Source organism: Oryctolagus cuniculus, chromosome 10 (genome assembly GCF_051225735.1).
Source record: "Oryctolagus cuniculus isolate XC-2025 breed Fujian yellow rabbit chromosome 10, ASM5122573v1, whole genome shotgun sequence".
Classification (NCBI taxonomy): Eukaryota; Metazoa; Chordata; class Mammalia; order Lagomorpha; family Leporidae; genus Oryctolagus; species Oryctolagus cuniculus.
Genome location: NC_142876.1, coordinates 55,612,323 through 55,624,496, shown reverse-complemented (window position 1 = coordinate 55,624,496; position 12,174 = coordinate 55,612,323).

Here is a 12,174-nt window from a genome sequence, read left to right as displayed (position 1 = left end):
TCCCCTTACCTAGGCCACAAGATCAGGGGGAAGCATTTTGCAAAATATAAATGCTGGTGAAATTATTAATAGAGGCTACAACTGCGCAACAGAAAGAATAAAAGAATGCCTCGTGCAGCGTAAAATCTCTCTGCTTTGGTTGCCCAGGAATTTTGGTGAAAAGAGCTTGCGCAAGTTTGGCAGTGATGCCTTGGACTCTATCTTCTCCAGTACGTGTGCGATGCTGCTGACATCACTGTTGCTATTATTACTTTGATAAGTGTGCGTTAGCAGTGCTGCCCTGTGTCAGGGATCCTACAGCTCCTATGTGCCCTGGAGTCACACCCGCCCTCGCTGAAACAGCAGAGGCCTGCCCGTCTGCAGGGGACCTGGCTCTGCAGCTCCTGAGGCTGACAAAGCCTTAGCAGAAAGAGGGAAACTTTCTTGACTCATATGAAATCCCAAAGTCATGAACTGGACTGTTGCTCACCAGGGTCCTTCTGCCCTGTGCCCCAGCCATTCATCTTGCATGGAAGGCGTGCCTTGGGCGGCGAGGTGCACACAAGCTCAGAAACATTATCTGTGTGCTGTTTATCTTTCACAGGGGTAGCACGCTACGTCACCCTGCCTGCATTTTGCTTTTTTCCCTTCACATATCCAGGTTCGGAATCGAATCGGTGCCCTGTTGCAGGGTGCTTCTTTCCAGTCTGTGGCTATTCAAGTAATGCTGCTGTCAGGGTCCCGTCTCTTGTCATTTCACACCTACGCAAATGTCCTCTAAAGCCAGTGGCTAGAAGGGCATCCGTCACTGAGTCGCGGGTGTCTACTCTGCATTTCGAGAAGTACTGCCAAACTGCTCTCACAGGGTCGCCCTAATTAGTGCTCCCACCGCTGGCGTCCCAGAGTCGCTTTTCTCCTGGTCGGATGAGTCTGCTGTCAGATCTGATCTCTCAGGCTCGTGTCTCCCCAGTGATGGAGAGTCATGGGTTGTTCTTTGAACTCTTCGCCTGTTTCTGTTAACAGTCTTTACAGGTTGTTTTCTATTGGCTTGTTGGCCTCATTGATTTGCATACCAAGGAAAGTAACCCTTTGTTTTATATATACTTTAAAGATACCTACATATACATATATATCTCGAAAATGATATGTATATTATTTGACTTTCTTTGTATTTTTTAGATTATGATCTTTTCTTAAGGCAATTCATTTTATTAATCTTTTCTGTTATGCCCTTGGCGTTTCATTTAATATAGAAAAAAATCGCATGTTTTATCCTATTTTTTTTCTGGTTTTATTTTTGAGGCTTGCATTTCTTTTTAATCTGGAATTTTTGTGATTGATCGTTGTCACATATTGGGTATATATTCAGACTTATATTTTCCCTAATGGCAACCTAATTGTCCCAGCATCATTTTCTGAACAATCCATTCTCTCATACTGATTCAAAATGAGAATTAAAAAAATGTAGCCATTTGCTTATGTATATGTGTTCTTGTATAAATCCCTATGTGGATGTCTGTTTAATATACATTTATTTATATATATTTGAGTCTCTTCTGTACCAGTGATGTGTTTATGCTTCAATACTATATTGCTTTATTATGCTTTACAATGTATTTTCTTTTGTTTTGTTTAAAGATTTATTTGAAAGGCAGAGTTACAGAGAGGCAGAGGCAGAGAAAGGTCTTTCCATCCACTGGTCACTCCCCAGATGGCCGCAACTGCTGGAGCTGAGCCGATCCGAACGAAGCCAGGAGCCAGGAGCTTCATCTGGGTCTCCCATGCTGGCGCAGAAACCCAAGGACTTGGGCCATCTTCTACTGCTTTCCCAGGCCGTAGCAGAGAGCTGGATTGGAAGTGGAGCAGCCAGGGCTGGAACTGGTGCCCATATGGGATACCAGCACTGCAGGAGGTGGCTTTACCTGCCATGCCAAGCGCCAGCCCCTACAATATACTTCCATATTTGGAGAGTTAACTATATTTCATTGATCTTATTTTGAAAGAATTTGATCACCGTTCTTTTTTAATATTAATTTACTATTTCTTTCTGATTTTTCTTTTTTTTTTTTTTTAAACAAATTTATTTATTTGGCCTTCGCCGTGGCTCACTAGGTTAATCCTCCATCTGCTGCACCAGATTCCCATATGGGCGCCAGGTTCTAGTCCCGGTTGCTCCTCTTCCAGTCCAACTCTTTGCTGTGGCCCGAGAGGGCAGTGGAGGATGGCCCAAGTGCTTGGGCCCCTGCACCCGCATGGGAGACCAGGAGGAAGTACCTGGCTCCTGGCTTCAGACAGGTGCAGTGCCGGCCATAGCGGCCATTTGGGGGGTGAACCAACGGAACGAAGACCTTTCTCTCTCTCCTTCTCTCACTGTTTATAATTCTACCTGTCAAAAAAAAAAAAAAAAGATAATTTATTTGAAAGAGTTACACAGAGAGAGAGAGAGAGAGAGAGAGAGAGAGGTCTTCCATCTGCTGGTTCACTCCCCAGTTGGCTGCAACGGCTGGAGCTGTGCCTATCTGAAGCCATGAGCTAGGAGCCAGGAGCTTCTTCCTGGTCTCCAACATGGGTGCAGGGGCCCAAGGACTTGGGCCATCTTCTACTGCTTTCCCAAGCCATAGCAGAGAGCTGGATCAGAAGTGGAGCAGTCAGGACTCGAACTGGCGCCCATATAGGATGCTGGCGTTTCAGGCCAGGCTTTAACCTGTTGTGCCACAGTGCCGGCCCTGATCACTGTTCTTATTTTCTGTACAAATTTTAGTTTTTTAAAAACGTTTATTTATGTGAAAGGCATAATGACAGAAAGAGAGGGAGATAGTGAAAGAGATCTTCCATTTGTTGGTTCATTCCCCAAGTAGCCACAATGGCCAGGACCAGGCCAGGCCATCCAGGTCTCCCATGTGCGTGCAGGGACCCAAGCACTTGGAGCATCCTCTGCTGCTCTCCCAGGCACATTAGCAGGGTGCTGGATTGGAAGTGGAGCAGCTAGAACTCGAACTGGCGCTCAGATGGGATGCTGGTGCTACAGGCGGTGACTTAACCCATTGTACTACCATGCCAGATTTTCCATACAAATGCTAGCATTAGCTTGTTTGGTTTAAAAAAAATCCTGTTAGTTTTATTTATTGGTTTAATAATAAAATTTTAGATTAGTATAAGGGGAATTAATATATTTATTTTTGTTAAATCTTACTGTCCAGGATGAAGTATGTCTTTATTTAAAAGTATTTTCTGTGTCCCTTGTTAGAATTTAAAAATTTTTATCATATAAATCTTGTGCATGTATGTCGTTAAGCTTACTTCGTAAGTGTTCAGTACTTTTCGATGTTAAACTCTTAATTGGTTGTCATTGTTTATTAGGAGTGTGTTAAGTTTCTTTCCCAGAATCATTGTGAGTTCGCACGTCTTTTTTCCAAGTGTTTTCTAAAGGAATATGCGGTTTCTGTTCGCACTGCTGTGGCTGAGGTGCTGGTGGAAGCCCTGCTCTGGGTGGTGTCAGATCAGGGAAATATGTATTGTTCATAATGTGCTTATTCAGGTAAATTATGGCTTCAGGTGACCTGGGAGGTGGCAGGGAGCTTGCTGCGGTCCAGCTGGCGAACCTGGGTCTCGGCGGTGACGTCCCGACTGGTCCCCACGGAACTTGATTTCCAGATGGCTGGCTTGATGGCCTTGGCTCTGGGCTAGGCCAGGAGGTCCCCCGTGAAACTAGAGCCCTGATTCTTCCCAATACACTGAGAAGGTCCCTGAACTACAAGATGGTGCAGGCAGAACATGGGTCTGTCTCTCATGATTTGGGGTTTCTGTTATCTGTGTCTTTTTTTTTTTGAAGTGAGGAATTTTTTTTAAAGATTTATTTATTTATCGAAAGAGTTATGGGGTGGGGGGAAGAGAGAAGAGAGAGAGAGAGAGATCTTCTATATGCCAGCTCACTCGTCAGATGGCTGCAATGGGCAGGACTGGGCCAGGCTGAAGCTAAGAGCCAGGAGCTTCATCGGAGTCTCCTGTGTGTGTGGCAGGAGCCCAAGCACTTGGGCCACTTTCTGCTGCTTTCTCAGACTATTAGCAGGGAACTGGATTGGAAGTGAAGCAGCCAGGACATGAACGGGTACCCACAGGGGTTGCTGGCACCAAAGGCGGTGACTACTCTGCATGCCATAATGCATTGTCCTCCTCCAATCTTGTTATCTGTGTCTTTAAAAAATTCATTAAAAATTTATTTATTTATTCATTTGAAAGGCAGACAGACACTATAAAAGAGAGAGCACTCCCACCCATTGGCTCACTCCCCAAATGCCCATGATAGCTCCTAACTAGGCCCAAAGTCAGGAGCAGGGAACTCAATCCTGGTCCCCAACATGGGTGGCAGCAACCCAATTACTTGAGCCATCATTGTTGCTGCCTCCCAGGATCTGCATTAATCAGCAGGAAACAAGTCAGGAGCAGAGCAAGGGATCAGCCAGGTACTCTGATGAGATGTGAGCGTCTTAAATGCCCACAGTGTGTGTTTCTTTTAAATAAGACACACCTAAAAGGGCACTGTGGTATGGCAGGTTAAGCTGCCACCTACGACACCTGTTGGCATCCCATATGGGTGCCCATATCCCATATAGGCTGCTCCACTTCTGGTCCAGCTCTGCTAATGTGCCTGGGAAAGCAGAAGATGGTCCAAGTGCTTGGGCCCCTGCACCCACGTGGGAGATCCGAAAGAAGTTCCTGGCTCCTGGCTTCAGCCTGGCCCAGCCCCAGCTATTGCAGCCATTTGGGTAGTGAGCCAGGGAATGGAAGATTTCTCTCTCTCTCTGTAGCTCTGCTTTTCAAATTAAAAAAAAAAAAAACCTTAAATAAAATATCACCTTCTTGAACTGTTTTTTAATCAATAAAAATGAATGGAGCACTCACTAGATGAATGACGTCACATCATGGTGATAAAGAGATCAGCATTCTGATTCACAAACAGCATCAATTCTCTCCCTTTGTTGGTAGGTCACTGAGTTTATTGATCCAAAAAACTAGACAAGGAAGGCTGGCAGTAGGCAGCCTCCACCTGCAGTGCTGGCATCCCATATGGGCACTGGTTCGAGTCCCCGTTGCTCTACTTCTGATCCAGCTCTCTGCTATGGCCTGGGAAAGCAGAAGATGGCCCAAGTCCTTGAGCCTCTGCACCCGTGTGGGAGACCTGGAAGAAGCTCCTGGCTCCTGGCTTCGGATTGGCCCAGCTCTGGCCGCTGTGGTCATTTGGGGAGTGAACCAATGGAAGGAAGACTTTTCTCTCTGTCTTTCTCTCTCTCTGTCTGTAGTTCTGCCTCTCAAATAAATAAATAAAAATCTTAAAAAAAAAAACTATACAAGGACAGTGACTGTCTTGCTAAAAAGGAAGCTAAATGGCATCAAGCAGACCCAAGGTGGGGGTGGGGTGGAGGGAAGGGTCAGGGCTGCACTCAGCAAAGCTGGTAACTGTTACCATGGAGCTGGTCACGGAGCTTGAAGGAAGTACAGCATGGCCAAGGGCAAGCGTCGCAAGAGCAGCGAGCTCCCACGGGATCCTGGCGTGCCTGGGAGGTGCGTCCCACCCCAGCAGCCTTTGCCTCTGCAGGGGACAGGGCCCCATGCTGCTGCAGGCTCTGGAGCATCACAGGAAGACGTCACTCCCAGAGGCACCACAGTGCCACGGGCCTCCTTCGGCCACTCCTGGATGACAGCTTGCTCTTTGCACCAGAACGGGCCAGGGAGCACACAGACCTTGTCAAAGGCCCTTTCCTCCCGCATCTTGTCCGGGACCTCACCAGCCCTGGCCAGGCTCCCCACTGGCTTCTCTCACGAGCTCTGTCATGAAGTTTGGGCGATTTGCAGAGGACTTTCCTGATGTTGATTCTTTTTTTTTTTTTTTAATTATTTATTTGAAAGAGAGAGAGAGAGATCTTCCATCTGCCTGCAACAGTTGGAGGCTGAGCCAGGAGCCCAGAACTCAATCCAGGTCTCCATAGGTGTGGTGCAGATCCAAATACCAGAGCCATCACCGCTGCCTCCCAGGGTGTGCATTCGCAGAAGCTGGAATCGGGAGCAGAGCTGAGATTTGAACCCAGGCACTCTAAGATGCAGGCATCCCTAGTGTGTCTTAACTACTGTGCTAAATGCCAGCCCCTAAAGTCAGTTCTTAAGGCTGTTTGAAAATGTGGAGCCATTTCCAAAAAATGTGAAGCAATCGCAAACTGGAAATTCCTAACAAGTTTCTGCAAATCTAGTTCTAAAACAAGCAGAGGATCGCAGTAGTTAAGAAGAAAGAAGGGCACTTCAATATTCCCCTTATAGACGTTACACTGAGGCCCAGAGGAGCCCAGTGAGGGCCCAAGGTCCTACACACTTGAGCTGCTGGGAGCGGACAGCTTTAGCATAGCTTTCCTGATGGAAGACCCCTAAGAGAGGCCTCAGGGAATAGCCCAGGATTCTGACCCTGAGTGGGCTTGACAGACTTCTGAGGCGGGCTGTGTCATTCCAGGGTCTTCTGCTAAGCCCTCTAACTTTGAACTGAGGCCCAGTTGCTGGGAAGAGTGACCAGTCCTGTGGAGTGTGGTGCTTTGTTTTATGTCAGCCAGACTAGGCCATGGCCTCCAGGTGTTTGGAGAAGCAGCCATGTGGACATGGCTATGAAGGTATTTTATTTTTGATAGTATGAGAATAGCACTTACATAGTAGCCTTTGAGTCAAGAAGATTGATTGCCTGTGTGAGTGAGTGTGCGTGGGCCTCATCCAGTCAATGGAAAACCTTTGGAGTAAAGGTTGAGGGTTCTCCGTGAAGGAATTCTCCTCACCACTCCCCGAGTTTCCAGCCTGCTGCTCTGCAGATTCAAACCCAAGACTCCAACCTCAAGCCTTAGCCGAGCCGCCAGGCTGCTGGCCTGCCCTACTGGTTTCACACTCGCCACCCCCACAATCACCTAAGCCAAGTCTTTAGCATTATCTGTCTGCTATCTATCTATCTATCAATCATCTTATACCTATTATCTGTCTATTTACATGTATATATGCACGTGTATAATGCATGTATGTTTTGTGTGTGTGTGTGTGTGTGTGTGTGTGTATCCTAGTGGCTCTGTTTCTCTGGAAAGCCCTGGATAATGAAGTCATTGTAGGATGCACATAGGAAGCAGAAAGCAGCTAACTTAGTGTCTGTCTCATGGAAGGCATTCTGCTAGCTTCATGCCCAGGGTTACAAATGCAGCTAAGTAAGGTTCCAAGGTTGAAGACGGTGGAGTGGGTCATGTTGCTCTTCTTTTTGAGGTAGGAACACTGCGACCTGAGGAGGCATGTTAAATCACTGGTTCAAGCCTCAGAGCTGGTGTCTGGAGCCAAGACAAAAAGTCACATTTGTCTGACTCCAAAGTCGCTGTCTTTCCACTTTACCACACCTTTGATTTATTTCTAATGTCTGGGAGGTCAGGAGGGGAGAGGAGTGGGCCTCTGTGTCGGATGCTTCAGAGAGGCCAAGGGAAGAAGGTGGAACCAGGGGAGAGCCCTGTCTGCTGCCCCCGCCACAGAGATAAGCACCACCCAGAGGCTTGGTCAGTTTCAGAATAAAAGCTCCTCGAATCCGTTCATGGAGGAAAGGAGGCACCTTCTGGAATTTCTCCTGGGAGGACTCAGCTGGAAACTCTACTACTGGATCCAGTGGAATCAAAGAGTCAGAGCTTTTTATTGTAGACTTCAAGCAATCGACAATGTGCAAATGGAAGAGAAGACACACAGTCACCTAAGGAAGTCCTGGTGAGTACAGAGAACAGCCAAGGCAGAGATGAAATGTTTGGCCTGGCGGTGAAGACGCTGCTTGGGATGCCCGCATCCCATATGGAGTGCCTTGTCTGAGTCCCTGCTACTCCACTTCTTCTTTTTTTAATGATGTATTTATGTATTTGATAGAGTTACAGAGAGGCAGAGGAAGAGAGAGAGAGAGACAGAGAGAGAGTCTTATATCTGCTTGTTCACTCTATAGATGGCTGCAATGGCTGGAGTGTGCCGATCCGAAGCCAGGAGCCAGGAGCTTCTTCCAGGTCTCCCATGTGGTTGCAGCGGCCCAAGGACTTGGGCCATCTTCTACTGCTTTCCCAGGCCATAGCAGAGAGCTGGATTGAAAGTGGAGCAGCTGGGACTCAAACTGGCGCCCATATGGGATGCTGGCACTGCAGGCGGCAGCTTTACCTGCCATGCCACAGTGCTCGGGTAGCAGATGATGGCTCAAGTACTTGGGCCCCTACCACCCATGTGGGAAACCCAGATTGAGTTCTGGACTCCTGGGTTTGGCCTGGCCCAGCCCTGGCTGCTGCCAGCATTTAGAAAGTGAACCAGTGGGTGGAAGACTCTCTTTCAAATAAGTAAATAGATGTAGTGAAAGCATTAAATATTGTGTACTCTGTGTTAGTGTATTCCACAGAGACCAATTTGTATTTGGTGTGGCTCTATAAATGATAGCTTACATGTAGCAAGTGCTCCCAACGTGCTTTTCTGTGAATAAGACATTTTCCTTATATGGAGTGCTCTGAATTAAGTATAGTGGGTTTACAAAGTTCATTCAAATGGAATCATCTGTCTCTCCCAGCCAACCAGGCTACTGGTCATCACCCAGCGGATGGGAGCCAGAGGTCTTCCCCATGCCAGATTTGGTGAGAGGGGAGCGTGAAGGATGTGGCCTCCCATTTGCAAGCTGGGAAGCCTGCAGAGACTTTGCAGAGTGTGTGTCTGTCCGTTTGGTGAGAACTGACCTCCAGGGACTCCGAAAGGGAAGCTGTTTGATTTAGCAAGTGTAGGTGTTTGTCTTGATTTCCTGCTCTCACAATGCTTTCATTTATTCCAGCAAATGCAGCCTGGTGACTCACTGGAGAGCGGCGGACGTTTCACTCCCTGGAGGTAACTCAGAGCTGTGTTTGGAGACATATGCAATCTTTGTAGAACCGTGTTGGCCCAAGCCTCTGCATCTTGTTAATGCCTAAACCGACTGATGAAGCCTTGCTCAGAATAGCAAGTTGCCAGCTTCTGCCAAGACACAAGCGGTTGCTCACGGTTTCATTCAGGGACTTTGAGTTTCATTCCGGGATCTGTCAGCCCAGGCTTTGCAATAAGACAGAGCTGGACTTGCGTCTAGGCTTTTCCATTTATTAACTGTTTTGACTTGGCCCTGGTAGGAATAGTTAATTCCTCTGAGCCTCAGCTCACTCATCTATAACATGCGAGCGATGGCATATCTCACAGGGTAATTGTGAACCTAAAGGAAATGCTCTATGTGGACTGCCAAGCCTAGTGCGTGGCCCAGAGTGAACCTGAAAGAAAAATGGGTTCCATTTTCTTCCTTTCATTGTTTCGGGAGCTCTGTAGCACCACTAGGAAGTTTGAGGCAGGGGGTAAAGAGTTTATCAGCCTTTTAAAATTATTTTCATTTTCATTTTTTTTTGTTCATTTGAAAGGTAAAGAGACAAAGAAAGAGACAGAGACACACAGAGATATCCTCCATCTGCTGCTTTACTTCTCAAGCACCCACAACAGACAGGTCTGGGCCAGGCCAATGTCAGGAGCCTGACTCTCAGAGTCTCTCAAGTACTCAAGTACTTGAACTATCACCTGCTTCCTCTCAGAGTGTTCATTAGCAAGAACCTGGCTAGTGGCGGAGCCAGGATTGGAACTAGGTACTCAGATATGGGATACGGGCATCTCAAGCAATGACTTTATCATTGTGCCAAATACCCATTCCTGCTCTGCCTATTAAAAAAAAAAACATATCAGAGGGGCTGGCACTGGGGCGTAACAAGTAAAGCTGCTACCTGTAGTATCAACATCCCATATGGACACTTGTTCAAGTCCCGGATGTCTTCCTTCCTTCCTTTTTTAAAGATTTATTTATTTATTTGAAAGTCAGAGTTACACAGAGAGAGAAGGAGAGGCAGAGAGAGAGAGAGAGAGTGGTCTTCAATCCGCTGGTTCACTCCACAAATGGCCGCAATGGCCAGAGCTGGGCTGATCCAAAGCCAAGAGCCAGGAGCTTCTCCCAGGTCTCCCCCATGGGTACAGGGGCCCAAGGACTTGTGCCGTCCTCCACTGTTTTCCCAGGCCATAGCAGGGAGCTAGATCAGAAGTGCAGCAGCCAGGACTTGAACTGGCACCCATATGGGATGCTGGCACTGCAGGCGGTGGCTTTATCTGCTATGACACGGGACTCCTCCCTTCCCTGAAGCCTGAGCAGTCCCCCTCCCCACCGCCCAGTTATCCCCTGTATTTCCAGGGGATAGGTCCTAGGAATGCCATATGCTCAAGTCCCTTGTATGAGATGGTGTAGTACTTGTCTGTGTGCTATGCATATCCTCCTGGATACCTAAGTCACCTGTGATTTATAATACCCAATGCGATGCAAATGTTGTGTAGAGGGTTACACTGCGCTGGTTTGGGAATAGTAACAAGGAAAACTTTTGCACGCGTGCAGTGTAGACACGGTTTTCGCCAGCTAGTTTTGACTTGGGGTTAGTTGAATCCATTTTGTGGAACCTGCAGACGTGGAGGACCAATTTGTTTCCTGCCCCTGGATTCTTTAAACCTAGCAAGACGCCTTCTCGTCTCCGGGCTGGGGCTGAGGCCGCTGGAGTGAGGCCCCAGGGGGATGGCTCTGACTGCACCTCGGGTCCGCCCTTCCTTCCGAGGGGCTGTGGAAAGGCAGCCTCTGTGGCCAGCCTCGCTCCTGAACAGGCACCTTCCGTGGCAGACCGGAGCTGTTAACACATTCTCCTCTTGGAGCCTTGCTGTTGGAATTCCTGCTGGGCCCGGAAACAGGGAGCCAAACAAAGGGAAGAGGCACAGAGGCAGGGGCGGGGGGAAGACACGCAGATCTGATGGAGGAGGCTCACCCTCCCGACTGTGAGTGGCACAGATAACAGGAACCACGAGACTTTCAAATGTTACTTTTTCACTTATTTATCTTCCTTTTATTTGAAAGGGGGGGGGAGACAGAGAGAGAGAGAGAGGAGAGAGAGAGAAAGAAAGATCTTTAATCCATAGTTCACTTCCCAAGTTTTCCAAATAGCCAGGGCTGGGCCAAGCCAAAGCTAGGAGCCTGAAACTCAACCTGAGTCTCCTATGTGGGTGGCAGGGACCCAAGTACTTGAACCACCATCTGCTGCCTTCCAGGGTTTGCATTAGCAAGGAGTTGGGTCAAAAGTGGAGGAGCCAGGACTCGAACCAGGCACTCCAGATATGAGATGTGGTCATCCTAAGTGGTGTCTTAACTGCTGGGCCAAACACCTGCCGCTTACATTTTTATTTATGTATATGTCTTACATTCATGTGCATGTCAAAAAGTTTGTGGAGAATGGAATTAAAAGATAAGTTCATTCTGGGGCAAAGACTTTTGAAATCCAGGTATATGACAAGTCTGAAAAGTTCATGAAAAGAATATGTATTATGAGAAACCCATGCATGGATTGCAACCATTTTTATGTCCAAATAAACTTGTCTTTAATTCCATTTTCTGTGAACTTTCTGAAGGTCCCTTCTTATGTGCAGTTTAGGGAAAAATAATAATAATGCGAATACGCAGGTCCTCAGCACCCAGCCAGAGCAGGAGAGCCTTGAAACTCATTGTGGAGCTGTGGGACGGTTCTTAGGTGCCCAAGCCTATTTAATCCACTGCCAAGTGGCTGAACCCAGCAGAATTTGCTTTGAGAGCTGTCAGATTCTCACCTCTTTTTCAGGGATTTGCAGGGCTTCTTCCTTCCACAAAGCCTTTTCATTAGCTGCTCCCACCCCAGTCACCTTTAAGGATTTCTCTCAACATTAAAAAAAAAAAAACAAAGATTCATTTTACCTATTTATTTTAAAGGCAGAACGTTGGGGTGTAGGGTAGGGGGAGGAGAGAGAGAGAGATCATCTGTCCGCTGTCTCACTGCCCAAATGCCTGGAACTCCATGTGGGTCTCTGCACATGGGTGGCAGGGACCCAAGTACTTGGGCTGTCATCCGCTGCCTTGCCAGGTGCATTAACGGGAAACTGTATCAGAAGCAGAGCAGAGCAGCTGGGACTGGATCTGGTATGCTGACACGGTTAAACAGAAGTTCACTGCGCTGTGCTACAACGCTCATCCTTTCCCCCAACTTTCATCTGGAAAAAAGAAACCTGTTGATAATCCACACAAGGAGACCTATGACCTTTTGCTATTAATAA